Source organism: Lipophrys pholis (genome assembly GCF_963383615.2).
Source record: "Lipophrys pholis genome assembly, chromosome: 11".
Lineage (NCBI taxonomy): Eukaryota > Metazoa > Chordata > Actinopteri > Blenniiformes > Blenniidae > Lipophrys > Lipophrys pholis.
This window is the reverse complement of record NC_137631.1, coordinates 5,869,563-5,889,708: the sequence shown is the minus strand read 5'-3', so window position 1 is coordinate 5,889,708 and position 20,146 is coordinate 5,869,563. Positions and strand designations below refer to the sequence as shown.

The 20,146-nt window shown below is 42.3% G+C and overlaps 1 protein-coding gene across 1 annotated transcript in view; it reads left to right on the top strand.

The window, feature by feature from the left end:
- The window catches only part of mgat4c (mgat4 family member C), a 169,549-nt gene that overhangs the window by 59,876 nt on the left and 89,527 nt on the right, over positions 1 to 20,146 (top strand). The window contains exon 3 of the mRNA XM_080476056.1: positions 18,610 to 18,680. The gene's annotated coding sequence lies outside the window, so the exon portion shown is untranslated. The remainder of the gene's footprint in view (positions 1 to 18,609; positions 18,681 to 20,146) is intronic.

Sequence of the window (20,146 nt, the reverse complement as noted above, 5' to 3'; positions counted from 1 at the left end):
CCTCATTTTTGTTTCTTAGGACTCGTTTAAATGTAGCACATAGGGTGATATATCAATGTGTCTGGGCCTTTTGTTTAGAAATAAATAAAGCTGCAGAAAAAGTCACAGAAAACGATTTTATCTGAAAACTCTGCCAAAGGTGGAGATTTGGAAAAACTCCATCTTTACATTTGTGTGGAGACCGTGGGAGATGGAGTTTAATGTCACAGTAAGCGGCATCGGTGTGATTTGCATGCGACCTGTGTGTAGCCAGGTGATTGCATCTCAAATCTTCCTTAACCATAGATAGAACAAGGATCAAACTGCAAAACTCAATCCTTCTATATGTCGTGTCTTTCTTGTCAGGGACATTTTCTTAACTATATATTGGGCTATATTTATGTTACGGAGTCATAACAACATGTGACGTTGCTACAGATAGCAAATACTGTAGTTCCTTGCTATTGGGTCCCAGGCCTCTGTGGGCTTGATAACTCTGCTGTGAATGAGGCGCCAGGCTGACAGGCCACGCATCCAAGGATTTCTTCGCTCAAATGAAACCGGAAAATATGGCAACTGCATTGTTGAAGAAGAATCGCACAAGGACAAAGCAAAATATAGAGCGATACTTGAGGACCATGGGTAGGATAATGGGTTGCCAGCCTTCAGCAGCCTTTGTTGTGAGCGCTTTCAGTGATGCCCAATGAGTTTTCTCCCCCTACCTCCAACCCCCAAATGTAGCCCGGGGTGTTTTCACCAGGAGGCTGCACACCATGTGTCCATCGATGTGTCCAGCGAAGACCAAAAGGAAAAGAAAGATTGCAGTGCAAACTAAAGAAACATTTGGACACATTCCCCTGTGAAAACTTGAGCGATGGACCATAAGGCGTTAAATCTCCATTTGCATGAATGTGACAATTTGCCAGTATTACAAAATAAGTGGAATCAGATTAGATAACTCAGTGTCATCACTCATTAATTAGATTTCAGGATGCACTGTGGAGCTTAAACTGGACTGAATGTGGTTAAAAATTCAGCACTGTCACAGACTGACAAGCCTCAATGTGCAAAAAGAGATTTTTCTCCCCAGTTTATGCTGAGGCATGCCAAATTCCTCCAACTAATACAATAGGACATTTCTCTCCTTTCTTCAGCCTGTCTTTAATTGGCTAAAGGTGGCGGGAAAATGATTTCTCTCACAAGCTTTTAAGGAAAAAGCAGTGAATTTCAGGGGGACGTGATTGCTTTGCTCAAAGGTGCAGATATTGTAATGAGTCGTTCGGGTTCATCCAAACCTTCATAATTGGGAGCAGTAGTTTGGAATACAAATGGAATTGTGGGAATTTTAGCCTGTGTATTAAATTAGCTTTGACTTGTCCAGGATGTACTTTGCTCTTTTACCAACGTTAACTGGTTTGCACTTTGCAGTTCACAGTGATCCAGATGAAGAGAATGAAAAAGACGCTGATTTTGATTGATTCAATATCAATTCAGCTTGATTTTCGAACTTCATTTCAAGGAACTTTTAGCGAGAAAATCTAACAAATCCACATGAGCAAGCAGAGGAGATGGTGGAAAGAAAAAAAAGCTCCCTTTTAACCCACAGAACCAGACTCAGGGGTAGAAACGTTCTGTAGAACCAGACTTAGGTGGATAGTTTTTGCAGAACCAGAGAAAAGTCTAGGACAGGCAGACATAGTGGGGAGAGATTCAAACCCTGGTTCTTTGTGGGATTCTCTATTGAATTGTACAGACATAAATCCACCCGCAGAGATTGATCACATGATGTGGTGCAGCGGTTTGCACTTTGGCCTCACAATTGTTCGATTCCAGATTTGTTAGCCATCCTGCGTGGCGTTTGCGTGTTTTTCCGATACTTATATTGATTTTCTCCATGTACTTTTCTCATTTCTCACTTTTAAAGGGTTCATTTGCAGCTTTTCAACACTTTCACATGGATCTCGTTGGTCCAAAAACGTTGTATTCAAAGTTTATTGCCTGAAATCCAGCTTTTCTTTGATTCTCCTCCATTTGAATATTGGATCCTAGGAGCTACATTCAGAATCTGCTGTGTCTGTGTGAGCTGGACTGACTCCACCCACACATGCCCAACTTCCTCTCATGGTGCTGTGTGCCAGAGCAGAGCTGCCTAATTGTGGGAGGAGTCAGAGGAAGGGCCTACCTTGATTTGGGATTGGCTGAAACCCTAATAACACAATATAGGGTTTGATTTCTGATTCTCTTGTTGGAGCGACACACTTTTTAAAAATTGAACAGACAATAAAAAAAACAGTAAAAAGACATCTACTACGGCATAGTTTGGCAGTTTGGACATTAGTCTCTTTCTGCTGCAACTAATCCTGTAACATTCATTTTAGGATGACATAACACTTACAATTCCTTCTTCTGATAGATGGATGAAAAAACTTCTCTCAACTCTCAACACTGTTGTCATTCTCCGTCCGTATGTTACGCAGATGCTGAAGTCTTGCAGCATCACTCCTCACATCATGCTCTAAAGGAGCTCCTGGGATGCTCTGCAACTTGATGTGACAGCTTGGGGATACAACTTGTTCCCCACAGCTTTTATGTGCCTGAACAAAGTAAACTGCCTCGGCTGTGTTCAAACCTTTGGTTCCTGTGGCGGGATAACAAGCCGTGTTGCATCACAGTCTGTGATTTAGTGTAAACGCAGCATAATTCCAAATAAATCCAGTCGAAATGGAAATGAGAGAGTTGGGCAAACAAAGTTTAAGGTACAAATGCAGCCAGTAAACCACCTGCAAACCCCTTTCAAGCAAGATGAAAGACCTGTTCCTCAGCTCCACTGCGGCTGTGCTGAGGGATCGAACTTAAAACATGTTTATCGACTTTCAGAAGTACCAGAACACTGCAGTCCGGCATATACTTAAAGCAAACGCGCATTCCCTGGCATTTCTCGCTAAATTATTAATCCGTCCATTCTGAATGGGATGAGCGGGCGTTGAGAATTATGATTAACTGCAGCTGCTTTTTTTTCCCCTCACAATGTTTGAAAAATGAAACGATGACAAAGCGGTCCCACTGCTTATCTTATGGTGAATATATATTTGTGGTACTGGATGGTAAGCAGATGCTTATATAACCTCCACCGCATCCGGGCGCAGAATAAGCAACATGGAGGGAGTAGCTGTTTATTTTTGCACTCGCACATTTACACACCCACACACCCATGCATGTCCTTGTAATACATAGTGACAGTAATGGAGAATTTAATTGTCTGGGGGAATAGATAAACAGAGAAGATTACTTTGCATTACTGGAGAGTTTATAAAGGTGGCGATTGAAGCTCCCTGAATTAGGAGTTTCCGACCTTTCTGAGGGACTATATGGAGCGTTTTATGAAGAAGACACAGCATAAATGAAGTCTGCTGACAAAGTCTCTGCTTCCCTATTGCCCCATTCTCTGAAAACAAGCATCTGGTAATGTCGAACAGCGGCTCAGCGGCTCATGCAGCCTCCTCGTGTTTGGAGTCTAATGAATGTTGCAGAGCACCTCTGCTCTCTGGTGAACTCGCCCACTCTAACAAACATACAAAGGGGCAAACACATGGAGACAGTCAGCCGCTCACAAAGGCCCCGTTTCCGTGACGTTTTCAAGTGAAAATAGAAAGCATTCCTTGCTTTTTGGTGCCAGTTTACACGACAACGATGCTCTGAGCAACTGTTAATGCAACTTTTTGAAAACAAGTCTTAAGGTGGAACTTTTCGAAGACACTCTACTTCCATCTCTGTAGAAATGGGTCAAAATACAACTTTTTGAAAATGCTGTCTCAATGAAAATTAGAGGGAAAACACAACTTTTCAAAAACTACGTTTTTGCCTTGTAAACAGCTGTAAACGCAACTTTTCTGAAACACTACTACTGTGCATGAGCACCATGGCCAAAGTAAAAAGTTCTTCGGCACATGCATGAGTAGATGGACAATAACAAACATTATGCTCTCCAGAGTGGCATGACTTCCTGTCCATATTTGAATTTTATAGTCTATATTAGCTTTTATTGTTGAGAGTCACCGTAATGGCATACAATTCATCATCAGTCCATACTAATTTTCTTGTACTTGCCATAGTTAATGTTTATAGCGTATTCTTCTGTGTGTGTGTGTGTGTGTGTGTGTGTGTGTGTGTGTGTGTGTGTGTGTGTGTGTGTGTGTGTGTGTGTGTGTGTGTGTGTGTGTGTGTGTGTGTGTGTGTGTGTGTGTGTGTGTGTGTGTGTGTGTGTGTGCGCATGCATGCATATTCATTACAATAATAGTGAATAATAGTGAATAAAAGTGAATAGTTCCTTCTGCTCATGTGCGAGTAACAAACATGGCGGCCCCCGTAGTGGTATGACTCACGGTCCGTATTCTAGTTTTATTCTCCATATCGGAAGTTTTATAGTTGAGATTCAACCCTGATAGCATCTGATTCGGTCCATACGAATGTTGTGTACTCTCGATTATGTTCACATTTATAGCGTATTGTTCTCTGCACACATGTCTGTGTAGTTTCATTACTAAAACAAGTAGCAGCGCCCTCCCATGGCCCAGCATAATAACTACATCGTACGTCAGTGTGTCCAATGGTCAAGGCAGTGCCACGTGAAACATTGTCATGTAAACAGCGCCTAAGGTCTGCATCAGGTAAAATTAAAAAAAAAAGATTTTGGGAGATTGTAGAAACTGTATTTTTAACGGTTTTATCCTAAATCTCCAGTTTCCTCAGGGGGTGCTTGGACTGCAGGTTGGGAAGCACTGATGTCAAACAATAAGAGATTTGTTTTCTCACTATGATTTTTTTTCTTTTTTAATCATTGTAAAGCTGTCTGCCATGATATGATTTTACAAGCTCTCAGAGTGCACCTTTGTAAAACAAAAAAAAAATAAAAAAATCTGAAAGTAAATCATCATACTCAAGAGGACGTATTGATTTGCGGGTGCAAGTGAAACTTCAATTGATTCAATCTCGGCTCGGAGCATAAATGTGACAAGCTCCCTGGGATGTCTTCAGATGCAAAATATCTGTCAAGTCTGTCTGGAGCGGCAATCTTTTAAAGAACCTCTGCTCGCGTTTTTCACCGTGCCGCACAGGCTGTCTGCTGTAAAACGAAAGCTGTCGGGCCCCTCTCAGTCTTCTCGTCTACCATCGCCGGTCACATTAGAGTTCAGCGCTTGCAGACGTGAGATATGTTATTTATCTCCTCCATATTTAATGAGGAGTCGCCCTGTGAAGCAGATGGTACATTAGCTGTAATAAACTGGAGCTGACTTCAGTGTTTTTGTTTTGTTTTTTTTTTCTTTTTTTGTGCGTGAGGAACAGTAGAATTGAGACATTAATGGCGCTCGCTATTCCCCACGCTACATAGTTGGCGGGGTCAGGTGGGGGTGTCCGACGCGCACGTACAAACACATCCCGTTTATAACTCGGGACAGGTTCTCATTGCCCCCAGTGAAGCGTCATATATTGACGCGGGGAGAACTAAAATTACTGTAAGCTCTGACCCCTTTGTTCGCGGAGCCAGCATTAAAGTTGCTGAGTTCGGGTTTCACATTCAGCTGTGCTTTATTGTTACGCTCAGCAGAAGTGATTCAAGTGTGCACACACTCGCACGCTCTCTGCACACAGGCAGCCTTTCAGGTTTCTGTCACTTCCTGGAAATCCAGGGAAGTTGTAGGAACAAGACTTTACATCAAGTGCAATCACCATCAGATTATGATGAAGAAATGTACTCCCAGATTTCTTTACTTTTGAGGGTGTTGTTGGGTATTTTCTTTGACAGATACTCACTAAAACATGCATTTTGCTTTTCCACCTTTCTTTGACACATCATATCATTACGTTTTTAGAAGCTTATCTTACAAATGTGTGGGAAGCAGAGGAATTCTGCCTTCAAAGTCTTTAAAACGCTGGAAAAAATATCCAGAAACCAGGATAAAAAATGGGCTTTTATCAGGAAACTTATATTTCTGAACGTTAAATAATTCTAAATATTTGTTGCGTTATCGTAATTCATGCTGCTACGTTGCATCTTGTTTGCTGAGCGCAATTTTCAACAAACTGGCAATAATTTAAGCCAATCAGTCAAATCTGTGGCTCTGATCTAAAAAGCAGTCAGACGTGTTTGACATGAAGATGGAAATATTATCAGAATCGATGCCTGACACGACATCTGGTAACAAGCGTTTGCTCCCTCAGGTTGCTCCTGCTTTCTGTAATTTTCTTCGACTGCTTGCCCCACAGCTGGAGGTTTGTATCCGTCTGTGATGTCTGAGTATGTTTCATGTCCTCGATTCGCTTTTTGGAAGAGCGACCCGGTGCTGGTGGCAGCTGTCGGAGAGCCTCTGTGCACCCATGTCCATGGGTAATGTTGATAATTAAGGGAAACGAATAGATTTTATTAGGTGCTCTGCCATGCAATAGGTGCTGCTTTCAGCCCTGCTGAGTCACAGGGCACCTTGGAGGTAAACACAAGCAGGTTTTCGGTGGGGGGGGCTGAAGTTGGAAAGCGGCAGGTGGGTTGAAATGACGCCTCAGCTCAGCTGGCTACCTTCATAAAGCAAGCCTCGGAATTGTGTGCCTTGAGAAAGTAATCATGCAAGTGCAGCATATCAAATCAAGACCTGATGAGGCAAAAAAATAAATATGTCTAGAAGCTCATTGCACGAGGCGCAATCCTGCAAAGACAACTCCGGGGTCGCCGGCTGCAGGGCTCCCTCTATTCACTTATTCTCAGACAAATCCTATTGTTAAAGGGTCTGAGAAGAGATCTTAACAAGTTAAAGGAACCTCCCAGGAGATGGACCAGGAGGGAGAAAGGAGGGCTGATGGGATGGAAAACAGTGGATCACTGCAGTGCGCTCATTGAGAGGAATGAATGAATAAATCGAAAGGGATGGCGTTCCTGGCGATCTTCAAGGCAATGAGACATTATTGATTTCCAAGGAGAAAACGCATTCTTAATGCATCCAGGGATCCAGGCTTCTCGTCTCCTTCTGCTTGCTGTACTTGCTTCGTTCCCACAAGTTTGTAGAGCAGTGACTCAGAAGGCAGGCTTGATGCGAGGCAAAAAGCCCCGTGTTGCCGAGGCGCACCAGTCGAGCCGTTGGAACATTGAGTACTCATCTCAGTGGACAGCCAAAGTATACGTCAAACCATCTGCTCCTTTTTGATACAATGCAGCAAATCAGCACTTTATTATTATGATTTTTTTTTTTCGAAGAAAAAGAAGAAGCACATCACGAACGCCTTTTATCTGGGAGGACGGAGAATTGCTGGGAAGATGGTAATCTGTGTTGATATTTAGAGGAAAAGGAAGCATTCTGTTATTGCTCCTGAGCCCGGTTTCACACAAATTCTGGGAGGCAAACACGCTGTCCTGAGCTTCTTTAAAAAAAAGAATAAGGGAGAAAAATTGTTTTGAACACGATGGTTTCCCTGGCATATGGGTACCATCTTGCAAGATATTCCAAGTAAGTGTCAGCACTTGGAAGTGTTCTCTGCGAATACCTGAGCGAATTCATATCTGATTTTGACACTATTTCATCTGCCACAGCGTGTGCGCTGTTTGTTTGTGTCTGCCGTCCTGAGCGCGGCCTCCGCAAAGTTGTGGTTGCCGTTTTAAGACTCCCCGCCTCCGCACTGACAAATATTCATGCAAAGTTATCAGCTGCTTTCATTTTGGGGCTGACACTCCCGGTAAAAGATTCAGCGGGCGAGGTGGGGCAGCCTCGGATTAAAGATCGTATCAAAGTCGACGAATAGGTATAGAGATTCAGTGGCGATGGTTGAGATAGCAGATGAAGCCTGAGTTGGGAAGGTGGAAATATGGAGTGCAGCCCTGTGTTTATCATATAGAGTGCAGGGAGTCAGAGGATAGCAATCAAGGAGGCGGCGTGCTGTGTGGTGTAGGTTTGTCAGAATTTTTGTGTTCGGTGTTTAAGGAAACAAAACGCAGGCCCATTTTAATAGTTCTATCATTGTGTAGAGGTTTCTTTTGTATACAGTTGAAAAATACTCCATTGATCATTGAAACATCCACAGTCTACTATAAACAACCGTACAATAACAATACAGTTTCCCCTACTTTATTCCGTTCTCGTCAACCTTGGCTTGAATTGGTTCAATTCAGTGGTGTTGTTGCTTGTAGAGTTGCCCGAGGATTTCATTGTCAGCAGAAGTTCCATAACACTACTTTGTTCTGCCTTTCATGCTGCCTCATATCTCTCTGGGGATGCATTCGCTTTCCATTCATCCAGTCTTCTTTTATATTGGTTTATCTAACTGACTGACGTAGGGCGATGCATCTGATGTCAGCTGTGGGGCAGAGGTAGGAGACATTCTGGACAGGTCACCAGTCCATCATAGGACAAACCACACATACACTCACAATCACATCAGTGGACAATGGACTACCAGTAAGCCCCCATACATGTTTTCAACTGTAGGTGGAAACCAGAGAAAACCCACTCATGCACATTGTGAACATGCACATTATGTACAGAACGGACCCAAAACCCAAACTGGACTAGATTTCAGGACATTGTCACTATTAGGGGAGAGTGCTACTTTTTGTTTTATGTTTTTTTAAAGCAAGACTTTCTTGATGACAGTTTCATCTTTGTGGTTGTGGTATATGACTGTGAGTTTACCTAAAGTGTTCATGTTTCAATGACAGCTGATGCAGTTTCTGACATTTCTGCTGCAAACTCACGGATCAAAGATCATTTCTATGACTCGAGTTTTGAAGGTGGAACGTGACAGTCAGACAATCTGACATTCAGGGGGTTAAAACTGGCATTTATCTCAAGGTCGTAGGAGAACAATACGTATGGCAGGTTGGGTTCAGGGAAAACAAATGTTAACAGGAGAGCTGTGTACATTTATTGGTGTGTGTGAAGGCTGTTTTCTGGAAACCGATGAGCACCAAACAAGCCAACCAACTCTTGAGGAGTGTAAAGACGTCAAAGAGATGAAACGGTATCTTATGTATTTTAACCATCTTTTCTGAGCTTTTTCTTCTGCTGTTGTTTTAACTCGTTTAAACACAGTATTAGCCACTATGCATTTGAGGAAATAGATTCTCCACTGAATCTTCATTTATGATCATATTGTTCTCAGGTTGCCAGATTGACTCGTCTTTGAAGCAAAGTGGAGTCAAGCCTGGCTGAAGATACTACTACCTGTAGATGACTGAAGGTTAGCAATTAACAAACAGCCTATGCCCAGGTGGTTGAGTACAATGTCTTTCAGTACAACGGATATGGTTCAATCCTCACTGGAAGACTTAAACAAGCCTAAATAAGACTTATATTTGTCATTGTGAGTGGCCACCTTTTATGGCAGCTCTGTTGATTTTGGTGTGGGTGAATGAAGGATTGTGGCTGATCATGTTTAGTGTTAAGAAACTTTTGGAGGATCCGTTTACTGTTGTAGCAAGTAGGTATGCACCAATAACAATACCAGAAATGGGTATCACGTAACTCCGAACCATCCCATTGAGCAAAGAGTGGTCCAAATCACGTCTTTAAGACATCATTTCCACACCTGAGAAGACTTCAGGGAAGCCAGAATGAAAGTTTTTTTGTACGTCATTCCTGGACATTGCATGGACGTCCTGCCTGAATGTCATATGACCGTCCCAACAAGACCTCTGGATGACGTGACGCAATGAAAAAATAAAAAATAAAAATCTTGACCACAGCTAGACTTGGACCCAAACCTCTTTCATGTCAGGCAAGACCCCTATCCACTGGACCACTCCTGATCATATTAAGTCTGACAATGATTTTGTAGACCAACAGTGTGCCCTAGATAACATCGATTCATACAAGACTTCTGTATATATAAGCTTGTCATATATACTTGACACGCTTGATTTCCTGAAGGGAGGCGGGTCTCAATGAGACGTGGAGTAATGAGTCAGGAAATCCGTTCCACAGATTGCAGCCAGCGAGCAGGCTAACGTAGCAGCACTGTGCTTTCCAACTTTTCATGACAACATGTCGCTGTTTGAACGTATTTTACGCTCAAAACACCGCAAAGCAAGACAGAAAGGTTCAATGTTTGCAAAGCCGTTGTACAGCGAAGCGGCATCTCTGCAGACAGACGTAACCGTTTTCAAATGCCAGCTCGCCGTTCTGCTGACAATCAAAACAATGAAAAGCAGCTCCTCCGCTGTAGCAGGCGATTCACACCTCCGTGAAGCTGCGTCCTAATCCACGCGAAACTCTGAAAATAGTCCCAATCATTTGTGCTGCCTTAGTGCTGGAAAGACTGCTGTTTGTGCTGCGTTGCTAAAGCATTTCCCCAGGAATGAAAAAAGTGGTTCTGAGGTTTTAAAGATAGAACTAGTTTATTATGAGATGGTGACGTCACGCAGACCCCCACATTGTCCAAATTGAACAAAAATAGTTTGTACTGCTTCCTTTTCTGACCTTATACTAACCTCAAGTTGCCTTTTGAGAGAATACATGCATACATTTGTACATTTCATACTTGCTTGTAGAGAGGAGTTTATTACAGCCTCATATAAAATCAACAATACTGGTAATAACAATATTAAAGCAAACAGAACTCTGGTATCGGGATAGTATCGGTATCGGCAGATATCCAAATTTGGGTATCGGGATCGGATCAGAAGTGAAAATATGTGGATCGGTGTATCCATACTAGAGGTGGCAGCACACAGCGAGCTCAGTCCTTTGGTCTGCAGTCTACAATACACAAAGCACATTGCGTGGAAAGATGCTACGCAATGTGCTTTGCGTACAGTAGACTTTTAGACGGTTGGAGGTGCACCGGATGGAGGAGCATCGATGCAGAGGCTTTGTGCAGGTGATTGGAAACAACACACATTGCCTTCACATATTGTTTGTGCATGGACAATGAATTAGACCTAATGGCATTTAATAGGTACTCGTATCGGTACTTGGTATTGGCAAGTAGCTGAAGGTTTGTACTCGTACTCGTCCTTTAAAAAAATGGGATTGGTACATTTCTAGTAATAAGCGAATCACATTGTCCTAAACATGCTCTTGTGTATGCCCGTTAAAAGCATCCAATCTGCTCTTTAAATCTTTTATATCTTGTGTTGTGATGTTGGCATTAGACACAAGTCTAACATGCTTTTTTTTTGTGGCTGAATAAAGATAAGAAAAGTAGTTTAAACACAAACCAAGGATCTTAAGTTGAATGCAATGGATATTGGATATTGTTGTTCAGAGACAGTTCGCCTCCAGGACATGTTTGTGTTACCGTGCAGATGAGGGTCTCCACAAAAGCAACTAATCACTAATTATATTACTTGTGTGGGCAATGGAAAGTCATAACTCATTGCTCGGTGTTAAGTCTTTTATTTAATAAAAAGCTGTCATTTTTATGACGCTAAATGGGGCCTTTACTTCAGGCAAAGTTTGCTCACCTTCGATGGGCACATATTGAGAACTTGCGGGCTTAGCGGAGGCTGGTGGACCGTAACAAAGAGCACTTGGGGAGCAGTCTGACAGACCACAGAGCAGATTTAACACCCTTACTTTGCCTGAATACAATTTTCATCAACGTTTTGCTCAGTTTTACATCGCCACACATGTATTAACTGTGTGTCTGACAGTGTTGAAGAAATGTTTTTTTTCACACTAGGAATCTTATCTGGCATGAAAGAGGTTTGGGTTCGATTCCAGGTGTGGTCCCATTTTTTTTTTCATTGCGTCACGTCATCCAGAGGTCTTGTTTGGACGTTTATATGACTTCCAGACAGGACCTCCATACAATATCCAGGAAAGACGTACAAAAAACTTTCAGGCCATGTTTCGGGTTGATACAGGCCATGTTTACACGTACCCGGGTTTTAAAAAAACTGATATTTTGCCCTTTACATTTCCCCCCCAAAAAATCTTCTTTGACATGGACGCCCATATACACCTGCTTCAGAGCTACCATGAACAGCCAAACCTATAGGTGGCGGTGTAACGAGTAGCACATTTTCTTTTCTCTTGAAATAATTCAGTGACTTTCCAACCAGCTGTGGGCATTTGGTTTCGAGATGCCGCTGGAGTTTTGAAGGATTCAGTTCTTTTGCGAGCGTTAACCCTCTGCCTCTGTTCACAAAGCCCAACTTAATGAAGTCAGGGTTGTTTCACCTTTGAGGAGGGGGTGGCACCACTGTCATCGTCTTTTTTTCATTTAAAAACATTATTCATCACTTCAGTCAAAACTTTAGTCCTGGCTTCTTCTTTTGATGCTTATTGGAGTGTGTTCAACAACTGAATGACGCATCACTACCCCATGTGGTGGGAGGCGGCCCTGCGGCCCGCAGGAGTAGGACTGGAAATTTGTCGCGTCTCAGTAGCTGGCTCCCACGGCCCATTCCTCCACAAGCCAATGGTTGAGGATCACTGGTGGAGATGAAGCTTCAATCTGTACACCCTCATGTCATCAGTCTGAAGTGAAAACACAGATTCCCTTGAATCAGTTGTTGTGGCATTATTTATTTGTTCACACATCGGCAAATCAATGTGTTTCAGCCATGTTTATTCTGTATGTATATGGAATTGTTTCGTTTATTACCCCCCCCCCCCCCCCGAAAACAATATTTTTTTTCTTCCTAATCAGTGCGTTGATGAAAGAGCAGTCTTGTGATGAAAATGTGACCTATTACATATTTGAAGCAATGAAGCAACAAATAACTTGTCTATAACAACAGGTAAATGGATTCAATTCTATTGTTATATAGCCTTGATAGAGCCGATGGTTCCAGACTGTAAAGTCAAAATTGCACATGTGATTAAAACTCTCATCATGAATTTGCTTTAAAAGAGGTTTGAATCCCACTGAAGTGTATGTCATTCACATGAAAAAATTTTAATCAGCTTTTTCTTTCTGAATGAAGTGGATAATTATGTTAAGAAAAGAATAAATTGTGTTTTACAAAATATGTGTCTCTGCTCATCTCAGTCAATTGGACAGTGGTGCCCCTTAATCCAGAAATACCCAATTCTACAAACAAGTGTGGGATTCATTTTTTAAAGAAATGTACAAAGGTATCACATCTGTTTGATCTTAGGTGGTTTCATTTTAGTCAAACTAACAGACGTACACATAGAATTGATGCAAATACACTAGATGTATTTTAAGGTTACTACAAACATCATGCCAGTGTTGAGAATAGTTGTTACAGTTACAGAGTTTACATTTATTTTGAGTGTTTTGGAAGGTGGAAAAATATGTTCCCCTTGAATAGCTGTATATCCAAGAATCGCTCAGCAAAGAGAAGATTAAGTGCACACATTAATCCAGGAGTCAGAGCAATCTTGTAATCCACTCAGTATGCTAATTGCCTGTTCTTTCTCCAGCAAAGGGGTTTACAGGCCATTAAATGGCACTGAGCAGTTGACAAAGGATCGCCAGCATGCCCCCCCCCCCCCCCCCTCTCTCTATTTCTTACTTGGACAGGTTGTTGCACACCCACGCATTGTGCCTCTTAAGGAATATGCAGATTCTAAAAACAAGAAAACAAGAACAAAACAAAGTGTTGCACTGCAATTCTAAAGCAGCTGTGTATTTTGCAGGACACGTTTCTGTTGCAAGTCGACATGACAATGACAAAAGTAGAAATTGCGGTCGCTGAATGAACTTTTGATCTTCTTGGCTTTGACAGGGTTTTTTTTTGGGACCCCCCCCCCCCCCCCCTTCCCAGCATACAGAAGTCTTTCTGGAGTATTTGTCCCTATCTGACAGTGGTACAAGTAAATAATGAAAGAGAGTTGAGTGCTATTGTCTCCATCGCAGTGCCACTGATGCACGACTTCTCCCTTCTCCCACTTTGCCCATACACAAGGGGATCACGCCAAGGTAAAGTGCAATTCTTAGCGCACTGCTGCCTGTGCAGTCCCCCAAGTGGCCTTGGCAGCCTCGACATGATGGATGTTGTTTCAGATCGGCTTTCTCGCTACACTGATAAAACCACCTTGTCAAAACACAACTCGCACACAATGTAAACAGATAAAGATAGTTGCAGATAATTAGAAGATCTGCTCTTTGCGTCATTTGGTGTGCCAACTGCCAAGGAACGGGGCTGTGACGGATGACTCAAACAAGAGTATTCGGCATGGAGCCCGACTGCAAATGTTGCCAGTAATGACCATAGTGTGTTTTTTCAGATGCCGCTAATGAGCGCGGCCATTAGACATAAATGACATTTTAAAAACCTGGGGAGTAAGGAACTGAAGAGGCACCCTCCCAGCAGCAAATATGGCCAGAGCATCTGGAGAACGCGGCACTCGGCTCACGCGGATGACCTCCACCCACAGCGCCGAGACTGTCAGTCATTCCTCCGCTGGTTACTGTGAAGCTGAAGGTTCATTACAGTGAAACTGTCAGCACCGTTCACCTCAGTATCCACATGACATCTCCAAGGTTCGCCCGACTGACACTTATCTTTTATGTCTGACAGACAAATTGTGTGGGTAAGTTAGTTTAATTTTCTGATGAGCCCATTGCTGGGGGCTTCTCGGAGTCTGAAAGGGCTTTTCAAAGAGCATGGCTTCAGCCCGAGCTGCATGGACGTTGTGTTCCCTCTGACTCAGGACACATGCTGAATCTAGATAACAAACCCAAGGCGGAGAATCGAAATATTGCACAAGCGAGCAGATGGATCTGTTTCTCTTCCGTTTAAACAGTAGCTCCCAAGCATGTGCGGCTAAATCCCAAGAATCTGCAGGCGTATGTTGCAACCAATCATCCTAAACCGTGATTGATTAGTCACCCATGTCTCCTTGAATGTGTGCGGATCAGGATGAAAATCGGCCGCCGTGGTGTTTGTGAAGAGATTAGAGATGTATAGTGGCGCAGCCACTATAGAGGGTATGAAATAAGACCTGATGATTTCAGTAACACAGCAAACATATTAGTGCAGCATTTTTTTTTTTAAAAAGCAATCAGCAGAAGCGGAACATATATTGCAGAATATATAAGATATGAACTGCTGAAGAAGATATTTTTTGCGATTGTAGCAATATTTCTCAAATAAATTGTGCAATTAGTTCTTTCGAATTAATTTAGCACGGCAAAATACGAAATACAACTCATCCTACTGTATTTAGCCCTTTTTTGTTGTTTTGATATTACGTGCACGGAGTACTCAAACTCGTAAAAAATCCCTGATACAACCCAGCAAGTATCGCAGTAAAGCAGCGTGTACGAAGGCTTCGTCAATGCAGTTGCTGTGCGAGATTGTTTGCGGCATCCCATAACCTTCACATATTGTTTGGATTATGAATTAGACTTTTTGGCATTTCTTGAGTACTTGTGTTGGAACTCTGTATCGGTAAGTAGCTAAAGGTTAGTGCTCGTACTTGTACTCATCCTTTAAAAAACTTGTCTCGGTGCATCTCAAGTTTTGACTTTCGATTTTTTTTAAAAATATGAATGAAAAAATGAATTGAACTATATTGTTATAGTCGCTATCCTGTTTAGCCATTTGACTCCTATGACTCGTCATTGAGACCATTTTTGTAAAATATGAATGAATCAGTCACATTTAACAATGCAAAATATGCAAATATGCTAAGGATAGCGTAATGCAAAATGGCTTAGGAGTTCTGTTTTTGTCCGAGCACTTATGTACAGCATCGAAACAAGACCTGATGTAGAAAGAAAGCCTTTGAAGCTTCTCTGCTGTTTCGTTGGACTTATTTCAACCGGCGGACGTCACTTCTACTTTTGACTGAAATTGCCATATTTTACCGTATCTAATGGTTTTAGCTTTGTTTTGATCATTCTTCGAGCGACAAATGTAAACTTTATTTTCATCGTGTCCATTCAGTTTAGTGAGGTTACATTTATAGGGCAACATTTCAAGTAAAAACACGTTGTTTTTGGGGTTTTCGTTTCGGAAAGGTTTCGCATTTACACAACAGCATTTTGAAAGCAAGAGCAATCGGGGATCTCGCCAAAGGTTTCCTCATTTTGACACGAATAAAGAAATCAACAAATGGCAGGCATATATAATTTGCAATGTTATCTGAAATTCAAGTTATACTGATCTGGATCACCTCAAACTTTTAAAGGGGTTTTCTCTGGCCTAACATCCATCAGTTGTGAAAATCTGTCATGTAGTTTTGACTGAATCTGACTGAAGATTCAGGAGGTGATCCGGATCCGGATCCGGATCCGGATCCGGATCACCTCCTGAATCTTCCATGGCCCAATATCTATCTGTGGTGAAAATATTAACAAAATCCATGGAGTAGTTTTGAGGTAATTTTGCTAACAGTCTTACAGACAACAGATAAATATACGGCAATGATTTTATTACGTTCTTGGCGGATAATGATTTCCATTTACATGGTAAATGATGTTGTTTTCATGGAGGAGAACCCACGGTTGCTGTTAATATAATGAAGTCAACCCACATGCACAGACACGATATAACGCTTCATATACAAACATTAACAATGGTAACATGAATTCGGATTGCTATTTCCAAACTGTCGTCCTCGAAGAACTATATTACATCTCTGGTGCACATGTGCAGCAGCAGCATTTCAGAAAAGTTGCTTTCCCCCCAATTCCAGTCGGAATGGGAGCATTTTTGGAAAGGTCCACTTCAGGAGTGCTTTTCATGAGCAAAGCTCTGAAGCTTGTCTTTCTCTCTAATCGTCCTCCTTTGGAAAGGTTTGGGAAAAAATATTACATTGTCACGTGTTTGGATTAAGAATGATCAAAACATGAATACGAGTCAATTGCGGTTTTTCTTTGGTACCCACCCTGGTTGTGCTCCTTCCACACGAGTGTGGGGGAGTTCCAACTTGTTTTGTGGCGTCTTGTCCAGGTTAAAAGACGTTTTCCTGGAGAAACACTCGAAGTATTCTTGAAGTCTCGCTATCTCGGGAGGTATTCTGAGGTGATCGTCTTTTAGTTCCTCTGAACGTGTGGAGGAGTCGAGGCAGATGAGACGATACAAAGAGGCTGGTGTGGGTGGCTGTCTCTCAGGTTGTTGTCTTTTTATTCTCTCTTTCTTCCTGGAAGCTGTGGATGTCACGGCGTTAAACAGGCTGCAGTCCATCCGCCGATGTCGGCGGTGAAAAGCCCCTGTTTACTTAATAAAATGATTTATTCTCCTGAACATACTGATCCAGCCACACATTACATAATAAACGAGCTGAACTTTTTATTCTCAATACCTATAGTTTTAGTTTTGGCGTATGTTTTGGGCATTTAGGAAAAAAACAACCAAAAAAAACGGTTTGAGAGATATAGTTCTAAGAAACAGCGTGGTATAGAATATTATTTCTCACTTTAATGAGTCCGTTTCAGACAAGTGTACAATAAAAACTCAAGATAAGGGATATGCCAATAGTAAATGATTTTGAGCATTATGTTATTAAACCCTTACCAGGAACCGTCTGTAGATAAGAAAATAAAAACGAAGTGACAATTGCCTGAAGAACGAGAGAACACAGGGGGAAATGATTGCAACGATTGTGTTCACACTGGATTTGCCATCTCATTTCAGGCTTTATGTCCAGGTTCTACATTAATGAAGTCTACAGCTTGTTTAAGTGATTGGCTCTTCACTCTGCTCCCTTGTCATTTTTTTTCCCCCCCCTATTCTGTCAAGTTTCTGTCGCTATCACAAGTAATTTTCCTTATTCAATCATGATTGCATACTACCTAAGTAGCTCACTCACCGATGACCTACTGCACGGAATCTGCTTGAAAAAGCCAGAATTCATTTGACTGTTTTTCCGACATGAGCCAAGAGCTTTTTGAGAGGCACGAGAGGGTTTGAGCTGAAACTGCACCTGGCATCCTAACACATTGCTCTGCCTCCTCATGACAGCGGGTGGTAATTTGTTGAAGGATGAACTTCCACGTTCAGGAAGTTACTTGATGTGATGTTAGTGAACTTCACTCTCACTCAAATTCTTCCTTTTTTTTTTTTTTTTTTTTTTTTTTTTTTACCCCCCCCTGAAAACTCATATTCAGTTACCTTAGAATGAAATAAATCAGATCTGATGCGTAGCATTTATAAAATAATGTTGTGGGATAAAGAGAGAGAGAGATGAGAGAGAGAGAGAGAGAGAGAGAGATGTGGGGGGGGGGGGGGGGGGGTGGAGGGGGTGACGGGATGGGTGAGCATTCGCCCACCTCCAAGATCCTTTTTAAAGCGAGCCACAAAAACCAAGCGAGTGAGGCGCACCTTGCAAAATGAGGTCATCTCCACACATCCTTTGATCCCTCCATTCTTCATCTTAGATGCAAGTGGCACATAAGAGGATCTATCTTTGTGAACAGTTTTGAGCCCCCAAAATTACAAACAAACCAAAGGCGGGGGATCGATAAGAGTGTGTCTCGCAGAATGATGAACTGGCACTTCAGAGAGGGGAAAAATCAATGTCGCGTTCCCTCCCCCCCCCCCCCCCCCCCCCCCCCCCCCCCCCCCCCCACCACCCCACCACCCCACCACCCCACCAACTCCCCCTTCCCCGTCTTTCTCCGTGGCTCCTAAACTCTCCTCTTCCACCGCAGTGTTTAAGTGTGCGTGCTGCTCCTCGCGGGGGTCTCTCGCTGTGATTTAATGCCCCTTTGTTTCTTATTCCTTTTTAGCCTGGAAGACCTCTGCCACTTTGATGTGTGAGCTCACCCACCAATAATGGCCCATAGGATACGCAGTGGAAGTAAGTGCTTCTGCTCTGATTTACCGTTCTTTAGTGCTCCCCCGGCCCGCCACCCTCGCTGCAACCCCCGGAACCCTTTGCTCATTTGTTTCGCTGTTTCTCCGTATTGATCAGCGTTCCATGGCGATCTTTAAATCATAACACACTGCGGGTTCTTGGCCGATTGAAAAACGTTGGCTTTGCATGGGAGAAGCAGTATGCAGTGTCGTGTCGTAGGTGAAGAGGACGTGGACATCTCTGGAAAAATAATAAAAGAACGTCAATACAGCTTTAAAAAAAAAAAAAAAAGAATTAATAAAGCTTCCCAAGGGGACAATTGCATTCCTCCAACACTGTCTGAAGCTAGAAATTAATTGATGTACTCTGACAATACTCGTGGATCAAATTCACCACAGACTGGAGAAATTTAGCATTAACCTTTTTGACTCGAATAAATAATAACCATTCGACGTTTGATAGAATGTTTGGAATGAAGGAAGGCTTCTATAAATAGTGTTGGTTCATTTCCAATGCACACGGTTTCATACAAACGGCATTTGAAGGACTTCAGTTTGAGCTTTGGGTTTGATTTGAGATAAGATACATTTAGTCACATCGGGAAATAATGCGTTGGAGGAGCCCAAGGAGCTGATGGGGGATCATTTGCATTGCTTATGGATCCTGATCGGTAACTGATGGTAGCTTCCAACATCCAATCACAAGCATGCCCCTCTTCAACTGCTTCCCAGCTTTGAGAATTCTTAGTGTTGGATTCAATATTAGCTTCACATTTGCATTTAATATTATATTTGCTTTGCACTTAAGTTCAGTATTTGCCTTGTTGTTGTTTACTATCAGCTCTGTGGTTGATTTATGGAATATATATATATATTATATATATTGCCAACGCAGTGGGAGCCTGGTACCCCACAGGAAACTGTGAAGCTTGAAGTAACTATTAGTTTCAGAAATGTCTATTGCTCCTACTTTACTGCCGGCTTTGTTGTTTGGTTCAGTCTTAGCTTTTATGATTGTGCTCAGTATCAGCGCTGGGGTTTGGTTGAGCTTTACTATTGTGCTTGGGAACATTAATAGCTGTCCATAGTTTGGTAACTTTGCATATTAAAGCAGTATTCGTTGATTCTGTATTAACTTCATGGTTGGCTCAGTCGTAGGTTTGCAGTTGGGTTCTGTATCGCCTTCATGATTTGGTCCAGTTTTACCTTCATTAGCCGTATTAACAGCTTTCCATTTCATTTACTGACTTCACAGCTTTGCAGATTAGACCAGAATTATCTTTGTTTGTGTTTTCAAAGGGGTCATAATATGCAAAATTGATTGCAAGATATGCGTCCCCGTACCTGGAATGACGCCCCTGAAGTGAAGACAGTCTCTCCTCTCTCTCCCTGGCTTGTTTCAGTTTTTAAAAAAAGTGTGTTGCTCCAACCAGCCAATCAGAAATCAAACCCTATATAGAGTCATCAGGG